Source organism: Mus caroli, unplaced genomic scaffold (assembly GCF_978045245.1).
Source record: "Mus caroli unplaced genomic scaffold, Mus_caroli_1 scaffold_5, whole genome shotgun sequence".
Lineage (NCBI taxonomy): Eukaryota > Metazoa > Chordata > Mammalia > Rodentia > Muridae > Mus > Mus caroli.
In genome coordinates this window covers 2,227,396-2,254,868 of record NW_028227260.1, presented here as the reverse complement: position 1 = coordinate 2,254,868, position 27,473 = coordinate 2,227,396, and the positions used below count along the sequence as shown (strand labels likewise).

The window sequence follows — 27,473 nt, the reverse complement described above, 5'->3', positions numbered from 1 at the left end:
GCTTCTAGGAGAGGTGAGAGTGGGTGGGTGAGTAGAGGAACACCCTCATAGAAGCACGAGAAGGGAGGATGGGATAGGGAGTTTGGGGCATGGGGAAACTGGGAAAGGGGATAACATTTGAAATGTAAATAAAGAAAATATCCAATAAAAAAGATTCTCCTGTAGAATTGTGGTTTCTCCAGTAGATAGACATGGCCCCTAGTTGAGGCAAGAGACCACCCACCTGCCTTCAAAATTTTTGATCCAGAATTGCTCCAGTCTAAAGGAAATTCAGGAACAAAAACTGAGCAAAGACTGAAAGAAAGGTCATCAAGAGACCACCCCAACTTGTGATCCATTCCATATGCTGACCCTGACACCATTACAGATGCTATATTGTACTTGCAGACAGGAGCCTGGCATGGCTGTTCTCTGAGAGGCTCTACCAGCAGCTGACTGAGACAAATGCAGTCACTTACAGCCAACCATTAGATTGAAGTCAGGTATCTCTATGGAAGTATTTGGGGAAGGACTAAAGGAACTGAGGGGGAGTAGCAACCCCATAGGAACAACAGTGTCAATTAATGAGGGCCTCTCAGAGCTCCCAGAGACTAAGCCACCAACCGAGAATTGAATATGTTGAAGACAAAGATTTCCAGTATAAGCACATACAGCATTACAATATTAGTTTCAATACCTATCCCAGAACAGATTGACAAAAATGCTGAGACCATGGGAAGGAAATTACATTGCATCCTAAGTCTCTTAATCAAGAATTAGAATAAGTTCATGTATGTCGTTACAAGACATTATTTTTATATTTCTGTGAATGTAGACTATAGAGAAAATATGGCAGTGATAGGGAAAACAATTAAGCTATTATAGTAATCCAATTCCCAAAGATGATGATTTTGTCTCCTTGAAGATATTTGATGATGTTAAAAACATTTGCTTGTGTTATTATTTAGAACAGGAGTACAACTATTAAGTAGATGCCAGAGATGCTGTTATTTGAAATAGTTTCCAATATAGGAGACAGACATACAACAATAAATTTTCTAATAAGGCTGGCACAGTGAAATTCATCTGGGCAGAAAGTGTCACCACCTTGCAGTAGAATTGAAGGTAAAAGTATTCTTAGAAATGGTCATCATCGAGGTTCAGGAGAATTTTAACATTCATCAAAAGGGAGAGCCTTATCAGTGAGTACATATCATTTGAGTTCTTCACTCAGGATGATGCCCACCAGGTCCAACGATTTGCCTAGGAATTTCATAAATTCATTCTTTTTAATAGCTGAGTAGTACTCCATTGTGTAAATGTACCACATTTTTTGCATCCATTCCTCTGTTGAGGGGCATCTGGGTTCTTTCTAGCTTCTGGCTATTATAAATAAGGCTGCTATGAACATAGTAGAGCATGTGTCCTTATTACAAGTTGGAGCATCTTCTGGATATATGCCCAGGAGAGGTATTGCTGGATCCTCCGGTAGTACTATGTCCAATTTTCTGAGGAACCGCCAGACTGATTTCCAGAGTGGTTGTACCAGCTTGCAATCCCACCAGCAATGGAGGAGTGTTCCTCTTTCTCCACATCCTCGCCAGCATCTGTGGTCACCTGAATTTTTGATCTTAGCCATTCTGACTAGTGTGAGATGGAATCTCAGGGTTGTTTTGATTTGCATTTCTCTGATGATTAAGGATGCTGAACATTTTTTCAGATGCTTCTCAGCCATTCTGTATTCCTCAGGTGAGAATTCTTTGTTTAGCTCTGAGCCCCATTTTTTAATGGGGTTATTTGATTTTCTGGAGTCCACCTTCTTGAGTTCTTTATATATATTGGATATTAGTCCCCTATCTGGTTTAGGATAGGTAAAGATCCTTTCACAATCTGTTGGTGGCCTTTTTGTCTTATTGACGGTGTCTTTTGCCTTGCAGAAGCTTTGCAGTTTCATGAGGTCCCATTTGTCAATTCTCGATCTTACAGCACAAGCCATTGCTGTTCTATTCAGGAATTTTCCCCCTGTGCCCATATCTTCAAGGCTCTTCCCCACTTTCTCCTCTATAAGTTTCAGTGTCTCTGGTTTTATGTGGAGTTCCTTAATCCACTTAGATTTGACCTTAGTACAAGGAGATAGGAATGGATCAATTCTCATTCTTCTACATGATAACCACCAGTTGTGCCAGCACCATTTGTTGAAAATGCTGTCTTTTTTCCACTGGATGGTTTTAGTTCCCTTGTCGAAGATCAAGTGACCATAGGTGTATGGGTTCATTTCTGGGTCTTTAATTCTATTCCATTGGTCTACTTGTCTGTCACTATACCAGTACCATGCAGTTTTTATCACAATTGCTCTGTAGTAAAGCTTTAGGTCAGGCATGGTGATTCCACCAGAGGTTCTTTTATCCTTGAGAAGAGTTTTTGCTATCCTAGTTTTTTTTTTTTTTTATTCCAGATGAATTTGCAGATTGCTCTTTCTAATTTGTTGAAGAACTGTGTTGGAATTTTGATGGGGATTGCATTAGTGGATATTAGCCCAGAAACTTAGTATACCAGAGATATAAGATACAATTTGCAAAACACATGAAACTGAAGAAGAATGAAGACCAAAGTGTGAACACTTTACCCCTTCTTAAAATTGGGAACAAAACACCCATGGAGAGAGTTACAGAGACAAAGTTTGGAGCTGAGACAAAAGGATTGACCATCTAGAGACTGCCATACCCAGGGATCCATCCCATAATCAGCCTCCAAACGCTGACACCATTGCATTCACTAGCAAGAGTTTGCTGAAAGGACCCGGATATAGCTGTCTCTTGTGAGACTATGCCGGGGCCTAGCAAACACATAAGTGGATGCTCACAGTCAGCTATTGAATGGATCACAGGGCCCCCAATGGAGGAGCTAGAGAAAGTATCCAAGGAGCTAAAGGGATCTGCAACCCTATAGGCACAACAACATTATGAACTAACCAGTACCCTGGAGCTCTTTACTCTAGCTGCATATGTATCAAAAGATGGCCTAGTCGGCCATCACTGGAAAGAGAGGCCCATTGGACATGCAAACTTTATATGCCCCAGTACAGGGGAACACCAAGGCCAAAAAGTGGGAGTGGGTGGGTAGGGGAGTGTCGGGGGGGGAAGGTATGGGGGACTTTGGGGATAGCATTGGAAATATAATTGAGGAAAATACCTAATTCTTTTTAAAAAAAAAGGGGAGAGCCTGTGGTTGGCTCTGAACCAAATTGAGTTAAAGCTTAAGAGTCTGTGGAGACCATTTGGGGAGGGGATGAAAGATGACATGTGGAATCCTGGGCTTTCCTTGCAGTAACCCTCAAATAATTAAACTCAATCAAACATACAAGTAGAAAAATATGAAAGTAGAGAGGTTTTTTTGTAGAGGAAAGGAGTTTCAGTCAGACAGGGAGGGAATGAGAGGGAAATGGGGGTATGTGTGAAAATGATGAAAAAGCATTCTAGAAATACATGAAAATATCAAAGAATGTAAGAAAGGACATAACCCATAGCCTCCACATGTGAGTATTTTGTTTATTATTGAACTCACTTTCCCTTTTATAGGAAACACTTCTTAGTCCATGCATTCCTGTGTCTATGCCATTGCACACTGGCATTTATCAAGCTCTAGGACTGGAGGCATCTAGTTCTTTCCATCTCCTTCACCACTATTTTGGCATTGGATAAGTGACATCTTGTCCCCATCTTTACCTGTCTCTAAAGATGACATTTGATTCATTGTTCTTGGCTACTTATAAAGAACTTATATTTCGTTCAAGGAAAATATAATTCATAATTATTTGACAAAATAGAAAGGTAAAATATATTTTGGATATTATATTCATGACACTTTCAAGAATGATTTCTTACAATTTATTTTGGAATATTTTAGGACTTTTCTATAGAATTATTTTGATTAATTTAATTTACATTATTTAACCAGCTTATTCACTGTAGAAAGCATTGCAAAAGAAACAAAAGCCAGAATAAAATGGCCAAAATTGGATCTCTCCTGCATTCTGACATTTGCAATCATTTTGGATACCTTATTATTCTGAAAAACTTATAATGCAGAAAACAGGGGTCTGTATATAGCCAAAGTCAAGGGCCTAATTTGATTAATAAAGTTTTATTGGCATGCCAGCACAAACATTCACTTAAACATTATATATGGCTGCTTAATGGTGGAGTTGAGTTAAATACAAGAGATATTTTTTTCTAGCAAAACTTGAAAATATTTATTATTGGGCTATCTATAAAAATCTTTTCTGGCCTCTGATTTACACCTATAATCTTTGGAAATCTCTGCTTTTGCTTATGTATAGCTAATATACTAAATTGTGGGTCTAAGAAGCAGTATTTGGCAGTTTGTCTTCGCTGATCGGTGAGACAACTGAGCAGTTAGGATGCCGCATGGAAGCCGAAGCCAGACTTCCCGGGTGACTCCTCCGGCCAGCCGGGCCCCTCAGGTGAGGGCTGCTCCCCGAAGAGCACCTGCAGCTCAGTCTCCAGCAGCAGCTGCACCATCTGCAGTTGGCTCACCTGCCGCTGTGCCCCGACAGCCAGGCCTGATGGCCCAGATGGCTACCACCACTGCCGGTGTGGCTGTGGGCTCTGCAGTGGGGCACACCCTGGGTCACACCATCACTGGGGGCTTCAGCGGAGGTGGTAGTGCTGAGCCCACAAAGCCTGACCTCACTTACCAGGTGCCTCAGGGAGCCCAGCTGCAGAACCAGCAGTCTTTTGGACCTTGCTCTCTAGAGATCAAGCAGTTTCTGGAGTGTGCTCAGAACCAGAGTGATGTCAAGCTCTGTGAGGGCTTCAATGAGGTGCTGCGGCAGTGCAGGATTGCAAATGGTTTAATCTAATCAAGAAAATCAAGCTGAAGAGATGTAACATTGGTTCTGTATAACTGATAGTACAAGTGTGGACCGTTATATTTCTAACAGCTCCGTTGCTTTGGAATGGCCATGAAAGAGATCTAACTATGGATGGTTACTGAGGCTTGTATGTAGTGTTGGTTACTGGGCACGTGTTTGGCCTTCTTGGACTGTGTTGTGATTGTGAGTTAAAAAAATAAATAAATTGGTTATTCTGAAAAAAAAAAGTATTTGGAAAGAACTTATCTTCATACTAGTGTTCAGATGGTTAATGACATCATATTTTCTTTTTTTAAAATTTTTTTTATTTTTTATTACATATATTCCTCAATTACATTTCCAATGCTATCCCAAAAGTCCCCCATAGCGCCCCCCACTTCCCTACCCACCCATTCCCATTCTTTTGGCCCTGGCATTCCCCTATATTGGGGCATATAAAGTTTGCAAGTCCAATGGGCCTCTCTTTCCAGTGATGGCCGAATAGGCCATCTTTCGATACATATGCAGCTAGAGATAAGAGCTCCGGGGTACTGGTTAGTTCATAATGTTGTTCCAACTATAGGGTTGCAGATTCCTTTAGCTCCTTGGGTACTTTCTCTAGCTTCTCGATTGGGAGCCCTGTGATACATCCAATAGCTGACTGTGAGCATCCACTCCTGTGTTTGCTAGGCCCCTGCATAGTCTCACAAGAGACAGCTATCTTTGGGTCCTTTCAGCAAAATCTTGCTAGTGTATGCAATGGTGTCCACGTTTAGAGGCTGATTATGGGATGGATCCCTGGATACAGCAGTCTCTAGATGGTCCATCCTTTCATCACAGCTCCGAACTTTGTCTCTGTAACTCCTTCCCTGGGTGTTTTGTTCCCAATTCTAAGAAGGGGCACAGTGTCCACATTTTGGTCTTCATTCTTCTTGAGTTTCATGCGTTTAGCAACTTGTATCTTATATCTTGGATATCCTAAGTTTTGGGCTAATATCCACTTATCAGTGAATACATATTGTGTGAGTTCTTTTGTGATTGTGTTACCTCACTCAAGATGATGCTCTCCAGGTCCATCCATTTGGCTAGGAATTTCATAAATTCATTCTTTTTAATAGCTGAGTAGTACTCCATTGTGTAGATGTACCATAATTTCTGTATCCATTCCTCTGTTGAGGGACATCTGGGTTCTTTCCAGCTTCTGGCTATTATAAATAGGGCTGCTATGAACATAGTGGAGCATGTGTCCTTCTTACCGGTTGGGACATCTTCTGGATATATGCCCAGGAGAGGTATTGCTGGATCCTCCGGTAGTACTATGTCCAATTTTCTGAGGAACCGCCAGACTGATTTCCAGAGTGGTTGTACAAGCTTGCAATCCCACCAACAATGGAGGAGTGTTCCTCTTTCTCCACATCCTCGCCAGCATCTGCTGTCACCTGAATTTTTGATCTTAGCCATTCTGACTGGTGTGAGGTGGAATCTCAGTGTTGTTTTGATTTGCATTTCCCTGATGATTAAGGATGTTGAACATTTTTTCAGGTGCTTCTCTGCCATTTGGTATTCTTCAGGTGAGAATTCTTTGTTCAGTTCTGAGCCCCATTTTTTAATGGGGTTATTGGACTTTCTGGAGTCCACCTTCTTGAGTTCCTTATATATATTGGATATTAGTCCCCTATCTGATTTAGGATAGGTAAAGATCCTTTCCCAATCTGTTGGTGGTTTTTTTGTCTTATTGATGGTGTCTTTAGCCTTGCAGAAGCTTTGTAGTTTCATGAGGTCCCACTTGTCAATTCTCGATCTTACAGCACAAGCCATTACTGTTCTATTCAGGAATTTTTCCCCTGTGCCCATATCTTCAAGGCTTTTCCCCACTTTCTCCTCTATAAGTTTCAGTGTCTCTGGTTTTATGTGAAGTTCCTTGATCCACTTAGACTTGACCTTAGTACAAGGAGATAGGAATGGATCGATTCGCATTCTTCTACATGAAAACAACCAGTTGTGCCAGCACCATTTGTTGAAAATGCTCTGTTTCTTCCACTGGATGGTTTTAGCTCCCTTGTCGAAGATCAAGTGACCGTAGGTGTGTGGGTTCATATCTGGGTCTTCAATTCTATTCCATTGGTCTATTTGTCTGTCACTATACCAGTACCACGCCGTTTTTATCACAATTGCTCTGTAGTAAAGCTTTAGGTCAGGCATGGTGATTCCACCAGAGGTTCTTTTATCCTTGAGAAGAGTTTTTGCTATCCTAGGTTTTTTGTTATTCCAGATGAATTTGCAGATTGCACTTTCTAATTCGTTGAAGAATTGAGTTGGAGTTTTGATGGGGATTGCATTGAATCTGTAGATTGCTTTTGGCAAGATAGCCATTTTTACAATGTTGATCCTGCCAATCCATGAGCATGGGAGATCTTTCCATCTTCTGAGATCTTCTATAATTTCTTTCTTCAGAGACTTGAAGTTTTTATTATACAGATCTTTCACTTCCTTAGTTAGAGTCACGCCAAGATATTTTATATTATTTGTGACTATTGAGAAGGGTGTTGTTTCCCTAATTTCTTTCTCAGCCTGTTTATTCTTTGTGTAGAGAAAGGCCATTGATTTGTTTGAGTTAATTTTATATCCAGCTACTTCACCGAAGCTGTTTATCAGGCTTAGGAGTTCTCTGGTGGAATTTTTAGGGTCACTTATATATACTATCATATCATCTGCAAAAAGTGATATTTTCTTTAAGGTTTATTTTATTTGTTTAAATGTTTATCTGTGTGAATGTGTGTGTGCCACAGACCCTCTGGGTCCCTGTGTCTGTGTGGAATGGGTCTCTCGATGCAGGTGGGCAAAAGGTGGATGAATGACAAACAGACACACACAGGAGAGGTCATGTGGAATCTGAGTGTAATTTTTGAATTGAGCATCAGACTTTTTATACAGAAGACAATAAGGATGTTGGGTGACATACCCGCAAGGTACAAAATGAGGTAACTGGATGCTTAATGACTCTTACACAGAACAGAGGAATGGAAACGCAAAGACTGGCAGGAAATGGGCTATAAAATAACTGAGACAAAGTCAGCCCTATCTAAGGTCAGCTATAGTCTTAGAAGCCAGGTGTGAGAACTTTTCACTCCTAGGGCAAGGGCTTTCACACCCAAGTCATGGTTCTAACTTTCTAGCTAACCATCTCATGAATAATGCAATACTCTAAAACCACAGCCTGATCTACTTCCTAAACCATAGTAAATTCCTGTATATGGGAGCGACTTGGCTTTTTTTGATAGTGTAATAACAGAGGCTATTCTGAATGTCACTGTCTAGTTCAAGGACGTTTTAGGACTGTTGGAACACTGGCAGAAGGCTTTAGCTATGTCAGAATTCAATCTTAAAAGGCACTTATAATAGGAAAATACTGAAAGAGAGCACGTGGATCCATACACTAGACTAACGCAGGAATGGAACACGGGAATGAAAAATTAATATATGGATAGAGAATGCTAGACTCCAGGAGGAGAGCTTCCTTGAAACTCTTTTGCCTCATGAGTGACTTTTAAGCTTTTTGGCTTGTCCAGCTGACTCGACCAGAGAGTGTAGCATGTATGTATCATGTATGTGTATTTTGTGTGTGTGTATCATGTATGTGTATTTTTGTGTGTGTGTATCATGTATGTGTATTTTGTGTGTGTATCATGTATGTGTATTTTTGTGTGTGTGTCATGTATGTGTATTTTGTGTGTGTGTATCATGTATGTGTATTTTGTGTATGTGTATCATGTATGTGTATTTTGCCTGTGGTAGCCAGAAGAGGGCACTGTATCCCCTGGAACTGAAGTTACAGATGGTTGTGAGCTACTATTGGGTGCTGGACATCATACTCAGATCCTATGTAAGAGTAGTAAGCTCCTAACTGCTGAGATATCACCCCAGATCCCTACCACAATAGTTATCCTAAGAAGTTTTACAAATAAAAGTGGTAGGTTACCTGTATATATTGATTTCACAAGTTAGTGTTAGGTTATTATAGTTTCTGTCATACATATTCTTTATCTTTAATCCCACCCTTCCATCTTCAAATTAATTCACTTTATCGCATATTTTATCACCCATGTGAGTGACTGGGATGGATTAAGTATTCATCCTCAAAATCATTTCTGAAACAATACTGTCATTTTAAGGCAGGAAATGACTGATTAGATACTATTGCATTCAAAATAAGAGTTGAATGTTGAACACAAATATAATCAATGGTTTTAGATGAACCTATTAAAGTTTTGAAAGCTAGTGAATGATTCACCAAATCGCTATTCCTTATCTTACAATGATAAAAAGAGATGTTGAAAGTAGTGACACATCCACATATTTTGAGTTTGTTGACTTGAGAAATCATAATGAGAAATACAACTTTGTTCTGCTAAACAACTAAGATTTGTGGACTGCTTGTAGCTCTGGCATAATCTTACCTAATCTAACATAATCTTGACACAATTATCATATTATTTTTTCTACACAGTTTTATTAAATCTGATTATTATTATATTATTATTCTCTGTGTATCATTTTTTTAATGTGTTCTTGATACCTCCTTAAACATAGAACATACCAATTACATGTGGGGTTTTTTTTTGAACAACAGTGAATTAAAATATATTTTTAGTTAACTGAACACCATAGGATTTAGGAGTGTTTAAAATAGTTTTGTACATAATTAATAAAAATGCACTGAGTATCCAGCTTTTATAGCATTGCCAATATGCTGTTTGATTGAATTGATCATTCTCAACTGTTAGAAAAGGGACATTGTTGTGATATATGACTACTGAATTATATTTTACTCTTGTCTGGTATTTAATTTATTTGGGTCAGGTTAGTTCTACAGGCATTGTCATGGCAAGATCAACCTTTATTTGGTTAAAATACTTGAACTATGCACAGTGACAGTGGGAGCATGAGTGGCATCCATTTAATAATATTCCTGTATTCATACAGGTCTTCAGTAAAACACTCTTGAGTTCCAGTTCCACATTGTACCGTATGCATGTAAATATTATTTCCTTCAAGTTGGCTAGCCCCATAGCTAGCATATATAAAGCTTGCTTATAGTTGTTTACCAAGCATACCGATGAAAGCCTGGGCTAAAAGAAGCATCAGTAGTGTATATGGACTTGTTGACATGAAATCTCATGAGGAACTTCCAGAAATCTGTGAAATATAAAACTATTTGATTTTATTTTCTTTTGTTTTACTCTCAATTTGTAGGTGAGAATCATAAATTTTAAGCCACTTGCCCAAAGTCATACATTCAAGAAGTAAAGTTAATTTGATGCATATTCTGCCACTAACTCATTTACCATTCTTTGAATAGTGTGGCATACTTGGGATGGAGTAAAAATAGCAAGCATTCCAGTGTCTGGTGGACCAAGGTTTGAAATGTGGCTCAGCTGCTCATTAGATATAAATCGTTGTGAATTTCAAAAAAATCTATTCCCTGATATTTTCTTTAGACCACATTGTTTTTTTCTACACTTCAAGTAAGGCCTATATTTTATTTACTTTTCCACAAGTGCAGTTTTGTTTTAGTTTTTGGCATGGTGTAATTGCTCAACTGCAAGTACTCTCTCACTGAGGTTCTCTATGGCTATGTTCAATGCTGCATCAGTGACCAAGCTTTTTTCAAACAATTTCTTTAGTTAATCGAACTTAATTTCACAGAGACTTGTGTTGCCTCTTTACAATAAGCTATTTCAATATCCTAATTTCATCTTGAACTTCTAGTTCAATAATTATAGTCTATAGTATTTTGTGTTTAAAACCTAAACAATTGTTTATTAAGAGTTTCAACAATAAATTTAGAGGCCAGCTTAAGACATTTAAAGCTTTCCTCTCCCCTGGGGAAAAATGCATTCTTTGTCTTGTAGCAACATGTTGATACATTCTAAATTTCCTGCATAAACATTACTTGCAACAGCAGGAATTGTGAGTGTATAAAGAGTGGAGTATCATACATAGACTGTATTAATAAAAGCAATTTACCTGGAATGGCACCAAACTTTAAACATTAGTGAAAACCCAATATAGAGAATACACTAACATGCCTTCCAATGGAGGAATTAAGATGGGTCTTAACTTGATATAACAAGGCTGTGGATCCTATGAACAGAATAAGAAAATGAGTGCAATACATTCGAAGTTATGTTTTTATAATATTTCACAACCCCAACTCACATTCAATGAAAGTACAATTCTGATCTCATTTTATGCTCAGTTTAGAGATATTCAAATGCACTCATCAATAAATTATGACTTTCTGGAAAATATTTTTATCTTAAATAAATTTGTGCATTATATTCAAACTATTTGAACATATTGTTATTAAAAATAAAATTGGACATGGGAAAGTGCCATTTTAATATTTTTCTGTTTCTTAAAATTGATTTTTATCAGAAATGCCATTGGAGTTAAATTCAAGAAGATCTAGGGAATGGGATTTATCACAAATTGATCCTGAGATGTTGGGTGTTAATCACTTTACCTTTCTCAGCCCATTTGATTATGGTGAAAAGGAAAGAATACACACTTTACAGCATTCCTACAGAGATAAGAAGAGTGATTGCCTTTGCTCAGACTGAAATGTTGTTTAAAGTTGATCTTCTAGACTGTTAAATTAGTGGAATTCTTTGTGATCAGTTTGCATTGGTGCTGGCTTCAGTGGCATGACAACATTCATTCTCTCTGAAGCAGAGAACAAAAACAGCACTAAGATATTTTTAATAAGGTTGTCACTACTCAATGGGCAGTCAGCTGGTGGATATAATAAGACCAAGTGATTCTTTAAAGGATTAATTATACTTGTTAGACAGTCTTTATCTACATTAAAAGCATAGGAGAACCTTACAACTCTACTTCTTAAGTCTTTAGTGGAATGAATTAAAATGAAAAACAATTACTACTTTATTAGGAGACAGAAGTGCAGAGAAAGAGTCAAGTATTAGAAAATCTACATGTGTCATATTTTAAACTATATTTCAAACTTGAGTTAGGCCTTCTTCCATCTATAGATTTCACCTGAAGATGTAGTAAGCACTGCATTGCAAAGCAAATAAACATCAAATGTTTATACTGTAGTATCTACTAAAGACCTGGGAAAGGTGAATAACTCTAAGTTGCTAGGCTCAAATAAGGCAGTTGTGCCTTGTTTTGTGCAAGTTTATTCTCTTCTCATTCCCATTCTGCCACAGGTTTTACTTCTTTGGAAATAATCTCAAAATTAATTGCCCTGTTTTTAAAATCGCGAAAGAGAAATTATGATATCTTAAACTTTGATTTATTTCTCCTTACAATGCCTTCAGATAATATAGGGTTGGTCATAGTGCATGATATAAAATACTAGCTGTTAATTCTCAGTTACACTAAAAGGGCCAATTTTTGCAGACTGCCAGGATAAAGATGATTTTAATTAAATCCCACAAATCCCTTTGTACTGCAACCAAACCCTCTGCAGGTCAACTGACTGAGCCCTTCTGGCATGTATAGAGTTAACTAGGTTACGGGTTCTTAGTTAACTTCTTTCACCAGGAATGCAATTCATGTTTACCTATATAAGGAAACCTGTTAGGCTGACCTGAGTTTGGCATATATTTTTGCTCTGACTGAGAGGCATGTAAGCACACACCCTGGAGAGGGGGAGCGATTCCCAGCTGGACAGAGCAAGCTTCCTGAACGCCCCAGCCATTCAGCTGATCCGAGGCGAAGAACAGAGTCTGCACTTGCCCTGGAGCAGCCTCCTTGGAGGACCCACAGGTTTGATTCTTCCAGCTCCCAACTGAGAAACAAACCTGCGATCCTGGGAAAGATGGGGAAGCCGGTAAGTTTTCCTGTTTTCCTGCTCTCTCTCTCTCTTTCTCTTTCTCTCTTTGCTTGCTTCTGCTAAGGGGCACGCCTCACTGCTCTCACCCAGGAAGCATAGGGAGAGGCATTGCTCGCCTCTAACACCACAGATCCTTCCTGAACAAACACAATGCTTCCCCATACCTCCAGCCAACTCCTCTCTGTCTGCTTTGCACATCAAAAATCCACTGAGGCAATAGTCCTAACACCTTAGACATTCCAGAAAGTGTTTTTTTTTTTCTTTTTCTGTTCTTTCTGTCTTAATTTTTAAACTGGGCAAGAGTTTCCAGATCATCGTGAAGAGCAAACTTTCTCATCTTTCTTGCACTCTGAAACAGTGCAGATGAGTTTGGGGGTGCTTTCAAAGGAATGCCGAGTCCCCAAGGAAGTAAGAGTAAATCTAAGAAGGATTCTGAAATCCACAGGCAGGGTGATAGTCTGCAGAAACAGAATTTATCATTTTAAACAAGGCAGGCTGAAGTATCATTTTTCATTCCCGAGGAGCAAAATACTTGCATCCTGTGTATGTAATAAAGGACACCTTCTGAGACACCGAGGAGAGAATGCGGCAGAGCTGCCTCCTTTGTTCTAGACACATAGAAATTCACTTTCGCATTTTGACAACTAGCATGTGCCTGTTTATATATAAGCTGCAAGTGATGAATAAGGCGTTATGTCAAGGGCACTGTGGTCAATTGAGTTAAAATTGGCTGTGCTCTATACATATATAAAACTCTCAGTCTGACTGTAATTAAATATGGGGATGTGAAAGTACTTAGCAAACTTATAGGGAAAGTTTAGTTATATTTGGAAACAGTCAAATGTAAAAGGCAACTGTGAAAGGAATCCTGAAAAACCCATTTCCCTCAACTTCAGAGGCATAGGTAAAGTCTTTGAAATGAAAGCTGCTTTTCATACTTGTCAAAAGTGATTTGAAATAAGGTCAAATTTGTAAATTTTACCTTTGTAAAGGAAACTGGTTTATTGATTTGGGTTAGTTTGGATAGTTTTGATAAATGTTGTGACTGCTCATCTTTCAAATGAAAGCTGTCTTTTTTCTGTCCTGCACAATACTTTATCCTAAAAATTTGTGTTACAAGATTGTGCAACAGGTGGCAATGAGGATCTGGTTGCAGATTTGCGATAATAGGATATTAATTTCCTAAATCAATATAAAGGAAAGTTCTCAAATCAGATTTGACAGAATGTGCACCTTTTTGTTGATAATTGAAAATCATATTCTGCTCTCCTGCTTGCAGTGAGGTTATTGTCTTAAAAAAGGTTGACATCTGACTACTAAGAACAAAATCTCTGACAAATTTTCCTTAGGGTCTTTCACTCTAAACAATACAACCATGTTTAATAAAACAATTTAAATGCTGCTTGTTCATTGCCATGAGATAGAAGTGGAAAAGAAGGGTATAACCTATGGGAGACATTTTATTAAATAAAAAAATAGCATGGCTGTGTGGGAATAATGAAAGTGTTTAAAGTTGTTATCTGTACATTGCTGCTTGGAAAAAAAAAAGGGAATGTTAATATTGGGCAGCTATCAGTGGGAGTGACTAACCCAGGAGACAAAAAACACTATTTTAAAATAGACACTTAATAACAGATGGTTTAATACCAGGTTGTCTCACCATGCTGCCGATTAGATGGCCCTAAGCCAAAGCAACTGGCATGTCTACCATTTATCTTGTGAGTTGATGTGTACATTGTTATTACGTACTGATTACATTAACAGCCAAAGGGATATATAACTAGGAAGACATAAAAGTCTCCTGGGTCAGAGAGGATGAGGGTCTTCATAAGGATTTTGAATTTCACATTTAACTTCCTTGCCAGTGACATATGGGTTGTTACAGATGATTGGAAGTATTAGCTGTAGAATATATGCATCTCAGTCTCATCACAAGCTCATTTACAGGTAACAATACTGGTTATGGAATGGGAAACTTCAGCATTATCAAAGTTCCATGTGGATTCCTTCTTGAAGATTAAATTCATTAGTGTCCAAATTATCCTCTGACATAAGACAGTTAAGATGGTATAGTTTTACATTAACCCTTCCAAATCACTGGTGCTATGTTCTGATATGAAGAGTGCAATTATTTAGCAGCATCCTTAGAACTATGAGATAGCAGTAGATTTCCTGTTTAAAAAAAAAAAAAAAAAAGGCTAAAAAGATCCTGAGTGCTGGGCATGATGGGGAGGATAGATCTTCTAAGAATTTTGATGTATTCATGAGTTGTGACTTCCTTAAGTGTGATATGCACCCTATAAACTATAGTTAGGTTCAAACTTACTCATGCCTCTTTTTTTGGGTGGTATCTTGTTATCTTAGGTCATATTCCTTAAGAAAAACTGGCTAGTATATAGGCTGCCTAGCATTGCTATGAGTGAGTTTCAGATATGATTACTTTGTTCATACAATTCAGGCCCATGATGCTGATTAAGCATATCAAAATGCTACAAATTTGTTTGCCTTAGGAGTCAAGAAAAATATTCTAATTTTTATTATTTACCCTGAAATCATTGGGCTTTTCAAATCCTGTGTATTTCATTTAATATCAGAAGGATTTTTTAAAATATAAATACACACACACACATATATTCTCTCCCTTCCTCCCTCTCTCTCTTCCCCATCTTTCCCTCTTCCTCTTCCTCTTCCTCTCCCTCCCACTCCCCAGTGTGTGTGTGTTAGTTTGTTTTTGTAGCTAGCATTAGGTTATTGATTCTATTATTCTTTTTGGTTGGTATTTTCAGCCTTCATCTGCCTACCATTTGATATCAATTGCCATTTTTTAAAGTTACATTATTAAATCCCATAACATTCATTCAGCAAATAATGATCAAGCACTTTCTGAAGTCCTATGCTATGTACTCTGAAGGAAACGTATGCATATAAGAGACAGATGAACTTGCACTGTGTCTCCATGCAACAGATAACAACATCCGTGTAAAGAGAGATTTCATAATGTGAATGGTATAAGGCATGTGAAATGTAGTTTAATGCTGAGTCATTTAGTTACTCACTTTGTTATGCTGATCAATCTGTAAGTCAGAGCTTCAGATCTCAAGGGTACAATACACCACCAGGTGCTGGGCAGTTAACTGACATGGTGAAAGGATTTAAATAACCAAATAATGCCAAGTGGATTCCAAGGAGCTTCATGTGCTGACAGAGGAAAGAAACCACTATAATCTCACTACAGGGCATCTCTAAATGACAGGGGTTCTACTGGGTTGTAGCACTTTATATTTTGTTTACAATACCACTATGTCATTCAGGGTTTGAGTTCTTTGGTAGAGAGTTTGATTAGCATACATAACACCCTAGATTCCATTCTCAGCATAGAAAATTTTAAAATGAACTGTTCTCTCTTGAGTTGTCATGGACTCTTAGGACACAACACTGAGAAGAAGCATTTCTAGAACACTAGGTAGCGCAAGAGCCTTGGATACTGGTTCAGCATCACGGAGAAGTCATTAAGGTAGGAGTTCTAGTAACACTTCTTGTGAAGTAAAAAGAGAAGCTGTTGTGACTTTAAAATAATCGAATAGTTAAGTGGGCTATCAGTGTATTTCTGCTTCTACTTTTTCAATCCTACCATTATTTAATGGAAGATGTATAATCTACCACCTCATTTTTAGAACCAACACGTATGTATTGACTGACTGTATGTCTGGCATTATATCACACATGTTCCCAGACATGAACATTTTAACATGTATAAAATATTTAACACGTGTTAAATAATAAAGTGCCTATCTATGTATCCAACTAAATCTTAAATGGAAAGGGTTTAGTTAATGCTACTTTCGTTTTAAGAGAAAAATAAACGTAGACTCCAGTGCTCTGGGGAATACAGCATTCTTTGGGATGCCTTGACTTGTGTGTGACAGAGAATGCTCACACTCTCTTGTGGGTTGCTTTTCACTTGTTTCAACTTGAGACAGAAATGAAATTATGCAGAACCTCCTCAATTTGACAGTTTGAGTTTTAACACGTGACAGATTTGGAATTTTTGTCAAAGGGCTTGAGCCAGGAAATGTATTATTTATAGGTATTATTCTGCAACAGAGGCCTTGGCTATTTAAGCCAAAATTATTCTCCCCCTTGAGTATCTAATTGTATAGTTATTTATATCCACACTGACACACTCATCATGTATTGCCCTAGGAAACAAAGCAGTGGATAAACTATCAGAGAGCAGATAAGTTTACTCCAACTGGGTAGCCTTGGCTCAAAGTTACAAAACAAAACAATGGTAGTGTTTTCCAAGTTGCTTCAGAAGATTTGCACAATGGGTTGTGCCATGTGATTTAAACTTCTTGGGGATTTGATTTAGTCTGATATCTTTGGGTACATAGATAAGCACTTTATTATTTCATACATGTTAAAGAGGTACAGCTTCAGCAAATGTAGATCAAGTGCCCCCTATATTAGAAGTATTCCCACCAAGTTTATGATACCCTCGTTTATAATTATATGCCCCTAAGAAAGGAAAACAATGAATCTATAATAGAACCATTTCAGTCTTCATTTATTGTAAGCACTCCTTTAGGCATATTAAGAATGAATATTTAAGTTTGTATCTGCCTCATCTTCATCCATAAAATAACAATTATAGGCGAGATAAACCTCCTAAGTAGCTCCCGATTTCAGGTGCAAAGGGAATGCTCAATGTCCTTATAACAATATTTATCACCTTACAGACTAAGGCTCAAGTGGAACATGGATTTATGTAGATGGTATTCTATCATAAGAAATAAACATGGATAAACTATAACATAACAAATAGTAAAGGTGTTATGAAAGAAATAAAAGATCTAATCTGGAGCCACGTATGCCATATCACAGTAGGAAGGTTTAGCTGATCACGGTGACATTTGTCTTTGGAAAAGTCCACATTGGCAGCAACATAGAAAACGGGTCAGATATAAGATATGCCAGAGTGATTTGGTGTGGATCAAGCAGGAACAAGGAAAGCTGCCTGGGGAAGAAGATATCTACATATACTTGTGCTGTGGTGGCAGAAGTGAAGAGAGATCAATTTTCATGATATTTCAGAGTTGAAATCATTAGAGGAAACTAAAATCTTGAACAGGAAATAGTGACTGACAAAGAAATGCAAAATAAAACTTCCAGGACAGATTTAATTTATATAACTATAGAAATAGTTGTAGTAGTAGTACTCTTAAAGTTGAGAGTCCAGCTAGGTAACCTGGATTTGGGAAGGAGGATGAGTTATTTGTAGATCAGTGGAATAGGAAAGATAAAAGTTTTGAGGCTGAATTTTATAGTTCCATTCACTGGCTGTATAATCTCTCAGAGGACATGTTAAATTTATGCCATAAACATCTGTATTACGTGTTGGTGGTACAATTCAAAGAGATACATGACAGTCATTTCCTTGGAAGTCTTATGAAGGAGCTAGCATTGTAATCCCACAGACTTACTACTCCTGAAAGTTGAAAAGAGATTAGTAACTCCCTGGGCATAGAATATATGTGGATGGTGTGGTGTGGTGTAGTGTGGTGGGTGGGGTGGGATGTGGTATGGTATAAGGTGGCATGGCAGCAGGGAACTCAACACTATAAATTTTCTAAGTGAAGATTTCTCCTTGTTGATAATATACAGGAAAGCTATTACCTTCCATTCTATGGTGAATTCTTTCATTTTCACTCCAGCTTCTCCTCATCTTGGATGACAGTATCCCATATAAGAACAAGATAGATATTTTCAGCTGAGGTTCCTTATCACTTGTAAAAAAAAAAAAGGACTATAAGACTTGGGACGTGTAATCCAAGAGTTTACACAGACCAAAGGGCACATGGTTGATTTCATGTTCACTGCAGGATTTGTGTGAAGATTTTGCCAATCCATATTCCCAGCATTCTCAGAAGAATTTTCTATGATATGTATAATTCCACTGTCTGGCCTCTGGAAATTCCTCTCTAGGTTCTAAATATTCTCATAAAAAGAAGTTGTCAGTTGGTGAAAGCCACAGCTAGAGGGACAGGAGACGCAGAGAAAGAACAAGTGATGGGGAGGACAGGGTTAAGCTTTATAGATTACAAATATTAGCACCCCCTCTCTCTGCAGGTGTTCTGGCATTGCCAGATGCAAGTCACTAGCAATATTCTCCCACTGTCTTGCTCCTTTATTTCCCATTGTTCTTGGCACATGTTATTTAGCTCTTTTCTTGCTGTTGTTAGACCTGAGTGGATGCTTTCAATTATGCTTACACTTACACATAAATGCAGATACAAGCCACATTTATGACTCACTGAATTATTAAAATGCCTGAATTACTCATCAAGATCTTAATTCTTTATATACAACAAATGTTTATTTTCATATAGAAATAAATGGTGCAGAGCAGAAAGCTTTCCACTCTGTTTTATTTGTAAACTCTTTGGATGGAAGATTGTGAGTTTTCTCTATGTACTCTCAGGTAACTAGATCGCTCATGGTTCTTAATTCTGCTATTTGATATTTGGCTGTGTACATTCTAGTTGAGATTTAGGTGAGATGTGAGTTAGTAAGTAAGAAGACTGGAAGCTGGTTATCTAAAATAGAAATCTTGGGCATGTTTGTCAAGTTCTTCTTCCTCTTCCTACTCCCTCCATTTCCAATCCTTCTGTAATTTCTACTCTATATGTCCCATTTTGACACAAATGCCTTTAAGGATATAAGGGTGTTGTAAAACATTCATTTCAAATCAGAATTGTATCTCCCAGAGGGACTGCCATTTCACATTTTAAAGACCCTCTTTGCTTTGGCTTTGCTGACATTAAGGGAGAAATGCCCAGTTCACAGAAACTTCCAGTCGGCACATGCAATGGCAATTATTCCAAGTCTGGATTTTTTTAGGAATCATAGTGCAAAAAATCGGAAGCTAGAGCTTGATAGTGTCAAATCAGCAAATAAGTTCACTTTGTCCAATAATGCAGATACTTGCCAATAAATCACTTGCTAGTAGACAGAAGATAATGAAGAAACTCACAAGAATGATCCAGGGTGAAGGTCACATCAAAAATTACAATCAGTGTAAAATGTTGAGAACTTCAATTTCCAGACCTTTGAGTCAAGCTCTTTCAGAGATAAAGGTGTGAGCTTTGCACACCATCAAACTTCCTGGTCTGTTTAAGTAAAAAGAGGGAGAAGGCCTCTGACAACAGACTATAGATCATATATTAGCTAATAAAATATGTCCCAAGTTATCTCTTAAATAGCCTATTTTATATATACTTGTCTATTTGATTTACTTTTTTCTCCACTCTCATGGTTGAATTTTGGTAGCCTAAGTCAATATATGAGTCTTCAGTTATACAATCATAGATGACCCACCTTCTTGTAAGGAAAATACTCTGTGTGTGCGTTGTGTGTGTGTGTATGTATGTGTGTGCCATATACAATTTGTTGCTGCGTGGTGTTCATCAAAAATTTAAAAATTACCTTCTGACTTCAATATATAATATTAGTGAGTTCAATGAAGCATTCCTTTTGTTATAAATATATTTAGTTTTGTTAAAAATAAATTTTAATAATGCTCACATTTTTCAGGAAAATAATAGTTTTATTATTGTCACTGGTGCTTGGATAGCAAGTTCTTATTTTATCTACTAGAGTCACAATCAATGCTAAGGCAACATGACATTCATTTATGTTCATTTCTGTGTACATTACACACATATATGACATATGCACTTACAATTATTTTGGTAGTAAAGTTTCAACCAGTGTTTATTATTTTAAATGTCTGAAAAATGATATAACGGGAAAAGAAAATAGCATTTTTTAATGACCATATATAATGACTTAGAGATAAGTAGAGGATCAAAGATGCAAGACGAGGAAGGTGGAAATAAGCAGGAAATATTACAAGATGGTAGGGGCTAATGAAACAAAATCTGCTCTCTCCTTCCTACCACAGAAGCAAAATCCCACCAAACAACAAGGTACAGGATGAAAGGGTCAATACAACTGGCAAGGCACATATTTTCAGGAAATAGAAAATACAGGAAGCAGAAAATGAAAGAAGACAAAAGAAAGGATGGGAAAGACACTTCAAATAAAATGCTTTAAAAATTTAAGAAATGAACAACAACAAAAAAAGTCAATTAAGGAAGAGATTAAATAGGAAAAATTTGGCGGCAACAACACATCAGACCAGGGAAGCTGGGAAATTAGAAGAAAGAAAAAATGAGAAGGTACTGTTACATTCAAAAGTTTCTGGCCAATTTGTAAGTTCCTAAGAATAAGTAAAACTGACCCATGAGGATGGTAGAATTTGTCTAATCTTCTGCCATATGAGTATAAATGTAATTTGCTTAAAAAAAAAGAAAAGCCGTTTCCTCAAAAACAGCATGAGTGACAGAGAATCCAGGACTTCTTAGGTGCTACAGAGCAGTCTGCCCTCTCCAGAGTTAGTAAATAGCTATTCTAGGTCAATGAACAATAGCCTGATGGCTTTAAGAGTTAATCCTCCACATGCTTCCCATACTCCTCCGAGTCCTTAATTAAACCGGCAGCACCTGCCTTAGTATTTATAAAATACTTTACACTTCTGAGGGGGAAGTAAAAGCTGAGAGGTTTGTGGATCCATTTCTATTGTTAAACATTGCTTAAAGTACTAGGTCTTCACTTGGTAGCTTCCAGACAGCTAGTGCATGAAATCCCAAATCCAACTCACCGGCATTTTTGCTCATGATAACTTATGTTTATAACTCAGTACCCCGAGTAACTTTTTTTTTTTTAGGGCAAGTCTGCATATTATAGTATATCACACATCTCAAGGCCTCTTTCCTAAAACTGTTTTGACACAGTGTGTTAACAGTGAATTATTGATTGTTACCTGCAAGAAGGAATAATGCTCAGAGTGGCTGGGAACAGCTTACCAGTTGTTGGCTCAATTGTGCAGCTCTATTTAAAGCTCTAGTGGATAATTCAGTTGATGGCAAACTTCACTTTGACACAGTGCCATAGCACATCCATTAGTGCCCTCACTAGAGTACAAACATCTGCTTGCTTTTATTGTCCATGTGTTACTTAAGATAGTCTGCTTCTTTATGACGTAAATCACTGGAATCTACTGACTATTTTTAAAGACTCTTTTAGTGTTTCCTTGAAATGATCACTCTATAGTTGTTTAATAGATAATTGGCCCTTTAGGTACACAAAAATTACAAAGATCAAATTTTCTACTCTTCTGACGTTTTCCAGAGATGGCATTATGACTGAAGTACCCTGGCTTGTTGTAAGACTCTGTCTTTGAGAGTTGTGTGATTCATAGGTTCACATCAGCACACCAAGTTAAAAGAAACTGCATTTCTGATTAATTGATCCAAGGGAACTTGCTTGTTTTCTTTTGTTCACTGACAGGGGTTGTGTGGGTTTGCTTCTTTCAGTTCACCTTGCAAGGCTTTGCTATTGCCTTCTTTACGTATTTATCTTGTCCTGACAGACTGCTGAACAATTTGCTTGCCCTCTAGTTTATTCACGTGTCCAGTACAGATAAGTTTAGTGATTGCCAGCTCTATCATTTTCATTCCAATGGACTGGCTGTATTCCAGGGCCCCTTTCATCAGCAATTTTGCCTTACATTTTTGGCTAGTGAAGGCCTAAAGCCATAGGATTCCGCGATACAAAGGCTCTAACATATGAAAAACAAACACCATCAAATATGATCAAAAATCTGAGCAAGGATTGGTCTTAGGTGTAATGAATACTAAAATGACTCTCCTCAGCCCAATAATTAGAAAATCTCGGGAGGCCATGACCATGCATACTTGGTCTTATAACTTGTAAAATAGTCCGCAATAATCCATCTGGAAGAGCACTTTCATATTACACCATAAAATGGAGCTCTTACTCAGGTCCTAGGATTGCAAGGAGCCAGGAAGTTGCCAGGCATTTCCTAAGGGAAGAATTTTGGAAGATGATAATTTGAGGATTGTGAGAGTTCTGAGATTTGCCAGAGAATTAAGACAAGGACTAATTGGTTGATTCTGAGAGTGCAGAGAGAATATAGATGGCTATGTTAGGTTGCAATGATTTCTTTCCCCTTGGCATCTATGTGTTTCTTGTTCTCTCTGAATATTGAATTCATGAGAATGGAAAAGAGAGAAAGATTGTGTCCCAAAGGGAAACATTTAGAGAGCTGGAGGGAAAGAGCATCTACTACCTCATGACTGACAAAGGAGAGAATGCAATGCAGAAATCTGAAGTTATTAATTGCAAATAAAATTAACAATTCTTCTGTACTGTTTAAGACAAAGATTTTGTGTTCCATAAGTAACAAATAGAGGGGCATGAATAAAGAAGAGTCTCATAGTAAATTTGAATTCAAACTTATTTCATCTGGAGCTGACAAAGGCTCAGTGGGTTTAAATTCCTTACCACCAAGCCTGACAACCTGAGTTGGATTCTTGGACCTACATTGTGAAAGGTGAGAACTGACACACGTAGGGTTGTCATCTGATTCAGACAAACTCACTAAGGCACAATAGATGTGTCCATAACTATATGCATGTGTGAATATGTGCACACATGCATGTACACACACACATACACACACACACACACACACACACACACATATTATCCCATTCCAGTCAGAGAAAAGTGTAAGAAAGTAACTCACCTTGTTTTCATAGTCTGTAGTTTGCCACAGCCACCATCACTAGCTGTTTAATGCCCACTAAGGTTGCACAGAAATACTTAGAAGTGTGGCAATATTTAGTGCTACAAAAACATAACTCACTGGTCACTTGCAAGCTGGATGGGAAACATTTAATTCCCTGGTCTTGATGGCTTTTAACATTATCTTCTCCAGGGCACATGGTAAGACTAAATTAGAAGTATACACAAAACTCTAAGCAGAGTAAATACTTGGGGAGTCCTGGCTAATATTGTCTCTGAGCACAGAGAGAGTCATTGCCCAGTGTTTGATAAATGGATGCCCCAAGAAGTTGTCATTCTTGACAAAGTAGGCAAAATATACCACCTCTAGGATAGAAAAAGTCCATTGAACTTGTTAATAGGCCTTTTACTCTAAATCACTCAGGATTGTTTAGACATCCTTCAGAGACCTGTAGATTTAGGTAAGACAAAAGATGCCCATTAACATAGCCAAGGAAATGGATTGATAGTATATAGAAACAATGACTTACTAAAGAGAAAAGCAAACATTTGTTTTATATCACTCTGTTCATTTAACTCAGAATGAACAGCTTTATACCTTCAAAGAATTTTCCTATACTAGACCTGACTGAAGTTTTACATATAAAATATTTTGCAAATGAATTTAAGCTATTGCTACTAAAATATTTAGTGATTTCAGGCAATCATTCTAACATATGTTGGCTCAAAACTGACTTTTAAAAGTTTTGCCTGGAGACAAATTCTCTGTAAAAAAAAATATGCTTGAACAAATTAAACACAAAGTTAAAATTTGTTTGGAAGATGATGTTTCACCCAGTCTGGTTTTATATTTCCTCTCAGATTAGAAACATGCTAGTCATTTAAATAAAATATACATGTCCTGAAGACATATTTCAATAGGGCAAAACCCCTAATCAACAACAAAATGCTATTTTTATAAATACACAAAGATGGCAATAATGTAGACTAAAAGAATTTAGTGTCTGGGGCCATTTCTTTCTTCTGCCACTCTGGAGGAAGTGTTCTTTCCATGTAAAAGAAAACCAAGTTGATCTCATCTGAAAACTTAGTAATTATAGCAGTTTTGCAATGCATTGTATTGCTAAAATCTACTTATCATAACCATACCTGGCTTTTATTTTTCCAATTTCATGATTTAGTGTGTAAATCATGGACAAATGATTGTTTGATTGATTTTGTTCAAAGGCAGTTATATCTATCTCTCTGAAATGATTCAACATAAGACTACTGAAAAACACATCAGTTACCATCCTTCTGATAAAAACTAAAGAACACAGACTTTATCTTATATTCTTAAGCATGTTTGTTGTATTTTCCTTCTCACATATCTGATCCTTCGATGCTGCTTATCTTTCATATGTTCTACACTCAATTCTACAGAATAGCTAACAGTTCAGAAAATACTGAAAGATCAACATCAATAGATTATGGTTTAATTTGATTTATCTAGTAAGGTCACATAATTTGGTTTCTTAAGTACAAGAAGGAAGGAAGGAAGGAAGGAAGGAAGGAAGGAAGGAAGGAAGGAAGGAAGGAAGGAAGGAAAGGAAGGAAGGGAAGGGAGGAAGGAAGGAGGGAGAGAGGGAGGGAGGGAGGGAGGGAGGGAGGGAGGAAGGGAAGGAGGGAGGGAGGGAAGGAAGGAAGGAGGGAGGGAGGGAGGGAGGGAGGGAGGGAAGGAAGGAAGGAAGGAAGGAAGGAAGGAAGGAAGGAAGGAAGGAAGGAAGGAAGGAAGAAAGTCTGCATAAGCTGAGGCCTATCACCTCACTTGGGTGGGTATCCACTGCTGCCTTTCTCCTAAATTTATGTCTCCTTATGGAATCATTTCAATAAGAAGTGGTTCGGTTGAGATACTGGTGCTCACCTATGGATCTCCCTAAATATGTTCCTAAGAGCCATTTTGCAGGTAGTGATGTCTGTTAAATGATATCTAACATGACACATTCTAAATTAGATTTCCCCACGTGCACATGGGAGTAATGCTCACAGTAAAATTATTTAGATTCTCTGTGACAGCACCAAAGATGTGGTTTATTTTGTTATTGACACCATATAGTTAATGATTTTGTTAAACTCGGTAAGTTCAGGAATGTGTGATGGCAATTTAAATATAGTGGGAATAATTCAGCATGAAAAAAATCCAGTCTTCACTAATATGAAAATACACTGTATATTGGATGAAACAACTATAATATAAAACATAATGCATTCATTTGTTCCACAGCCACTTATTACACACCTATTTATTAGGCTGTGGGGACATACACTTCCTGCCCTCAAGGAAATTATATTTTGATTAAGAATTTTAAATAGGTGCTAAGTAGAAGCCCAAACTAAGCCATTTTTTCCCATGTCTCCCCATTCACAATACAGACCAGGCACAGTGGCGTAGGCTGAGGTGTACATAGGGAATGTTTATTCTTCCTCCTCTTCAAACTAAGCAATTTCATTAAAAAAATATAACAAACATAACATGCATGAAGAAAGGTATGATCTGTTGAATATCTGAAACAAGAGTTCTGATAAATGCTTACATAAATATTGATCTCAGAAAGACTAGTAATTAAAATAAATAAATATCTTGCTCTCTGTCTTGTTAAAATTTTTATTTTAATTTTTCCTTAGGATTATTTTACCCGAATCTATGTATATATGCCATGTACTTGTGTTCAGAAAAGTATGCTGAAACTCTTGGAAATATAGTTACATAGAGTTGTTAGCTATCACACGGTCTCTGGGAGCTGAAGCTGTGTCCTCTGCAGGAGCTACAAGTGCTTTAAACTGCAGAGGCATCTCTTCAGCCCTGCTCTTTGGGCTTTATTACTATCATTTCATACTCTGTGATCAGTATTTCTGTTGTCTACATGCGAACTTCTGGGTGATTGAAGACAGTGCTGTATAATAACAAATTTCAGAATCTCCAAGTGAGAAATAGGGAAGAAAAGCAGACTTTTAAGCCTTTCCTGCCTAAATTCCTTTAGCTGGTCTTGAGATTGAGCCCAGCAGTCTGCATGTCTAACATAATTGCTGGTGATGAGGATACTGCTGATCTGAAAACCCTTGTTTTGTAGTATTTGGGTCAGATATACTGACACTGTTACAACACCTCCCATGTTTGAAGAATAGTAAATTTTGGTATGTACAAATATGTGGTAGTAGATAGTAGAGTGACTAGCCAAGTACCAAGTACAAGGTAGAAATTAGATGAATTCTTTGGCCTATCCACTAACTTTTCTGGTGGGATTAAGATCAGGAAAACTGTAATTTATCAAAACTAAATCAACCAACACTCTCATTAGTTCAGGCAACTCGGAATGACATAACTGCATAACCCCGCGAGTCTGATGAATGGGGATTGTTTGCCATGGTCAAAGAGTTTTCATTTCCAGTTTCCATGTCCACTCTGGAGGGCTAGGAAATGTGTTTGCACATTCACACACTGCTGCCCTTCATTGCGTGTTTCTCTGTGAGGCGGTTTCACAAGGATTCCTCAAGGGAGGCTGTGACAAGAACAGAGTTCACAAATCCCCAAAGCTAAGCTACCCTTGCTCTTTCTTTCATGATGAGTATTGCTGGTCACTCTGTTCTGTAGCAGTTTTAAGGGTAAAGTATGTTGAGATGAGAGAGGAGAGGAGAGGAGAGGAGAGGAGAGGAGAGGAGAGGAGAGGAGAGGAGAGGAGAGGAGAGGAGAGGAGAGGAGAGGAGAGGAGAGGCAAAAGTGACTTTCTTCCTTTTTATTTATTGTTGTTGTTCTGACCATTTTGTCTCTGGTGACCAACATTTTGAGGAGCAGTTAAGTCTCTACTCTAGAATTTCCGAATTGGTGAAATAACGCAACATAACAGAGGATTTTAAAATATTTTATTTGTATTTTTTATTCTCCAGTATTTTGTGATAGTGTCTTCTAAAACATATTAAATATATTCCAAGGACTTTTTAAAAAATAAGCATGCTTATGTACTTATATACCTACCTGAAACACACTCTTTGGCATTTATTTCAAAGAAATAAAACCTGTACACAAACATTCCCATAAGCTTTGTTTATGTT

The 27,473-nt window shown here is 37.6% G+C and overlaps 1 protein-coding gene, 1 non-coding gene and 1 pseudogene across 2 annotated transcripts in view; 2 read left to right on the top strand and 1 right to left on the bottom strand.

The window, feature by feature from the left end:
• The first annotated feature begins 4,395 nt into the window (after positions 1–4,395).
• Positions 4,396–4,916, top strand: LOC110287321 (coiled-coil-helix-coiled-coil-helix domain-containing protein 2 pseudogene; annotated as a pseudogene).
• Positions 4,917–12,611: 7,695 nt separating this feature from the next.
• Positions 12,612–27,473, top strand: part of Mid1 (midline 1) — a 369,236-nt gene continuing 354,374 nt past the window's right edge. Inside the window, exon 1 of the mRNA XM_085837898.1 lies at positions 12,612–12,710. The gene's annotated coding sequence lies outside the window, so the exon portion shown is untranslated. The remainder of the gene's footprint in view (positions 12,711–27,473) is intronic.
• On the bottom strand, positions 25,772–25,908 carry LOC115030168 (small nucleolar RNA SNORA51). The gene has a single exon (XR_003835789.1). It is a non-coding gene; the product is annotated as a small nucleolar RNA SNORA51 (small nucleolar RNA).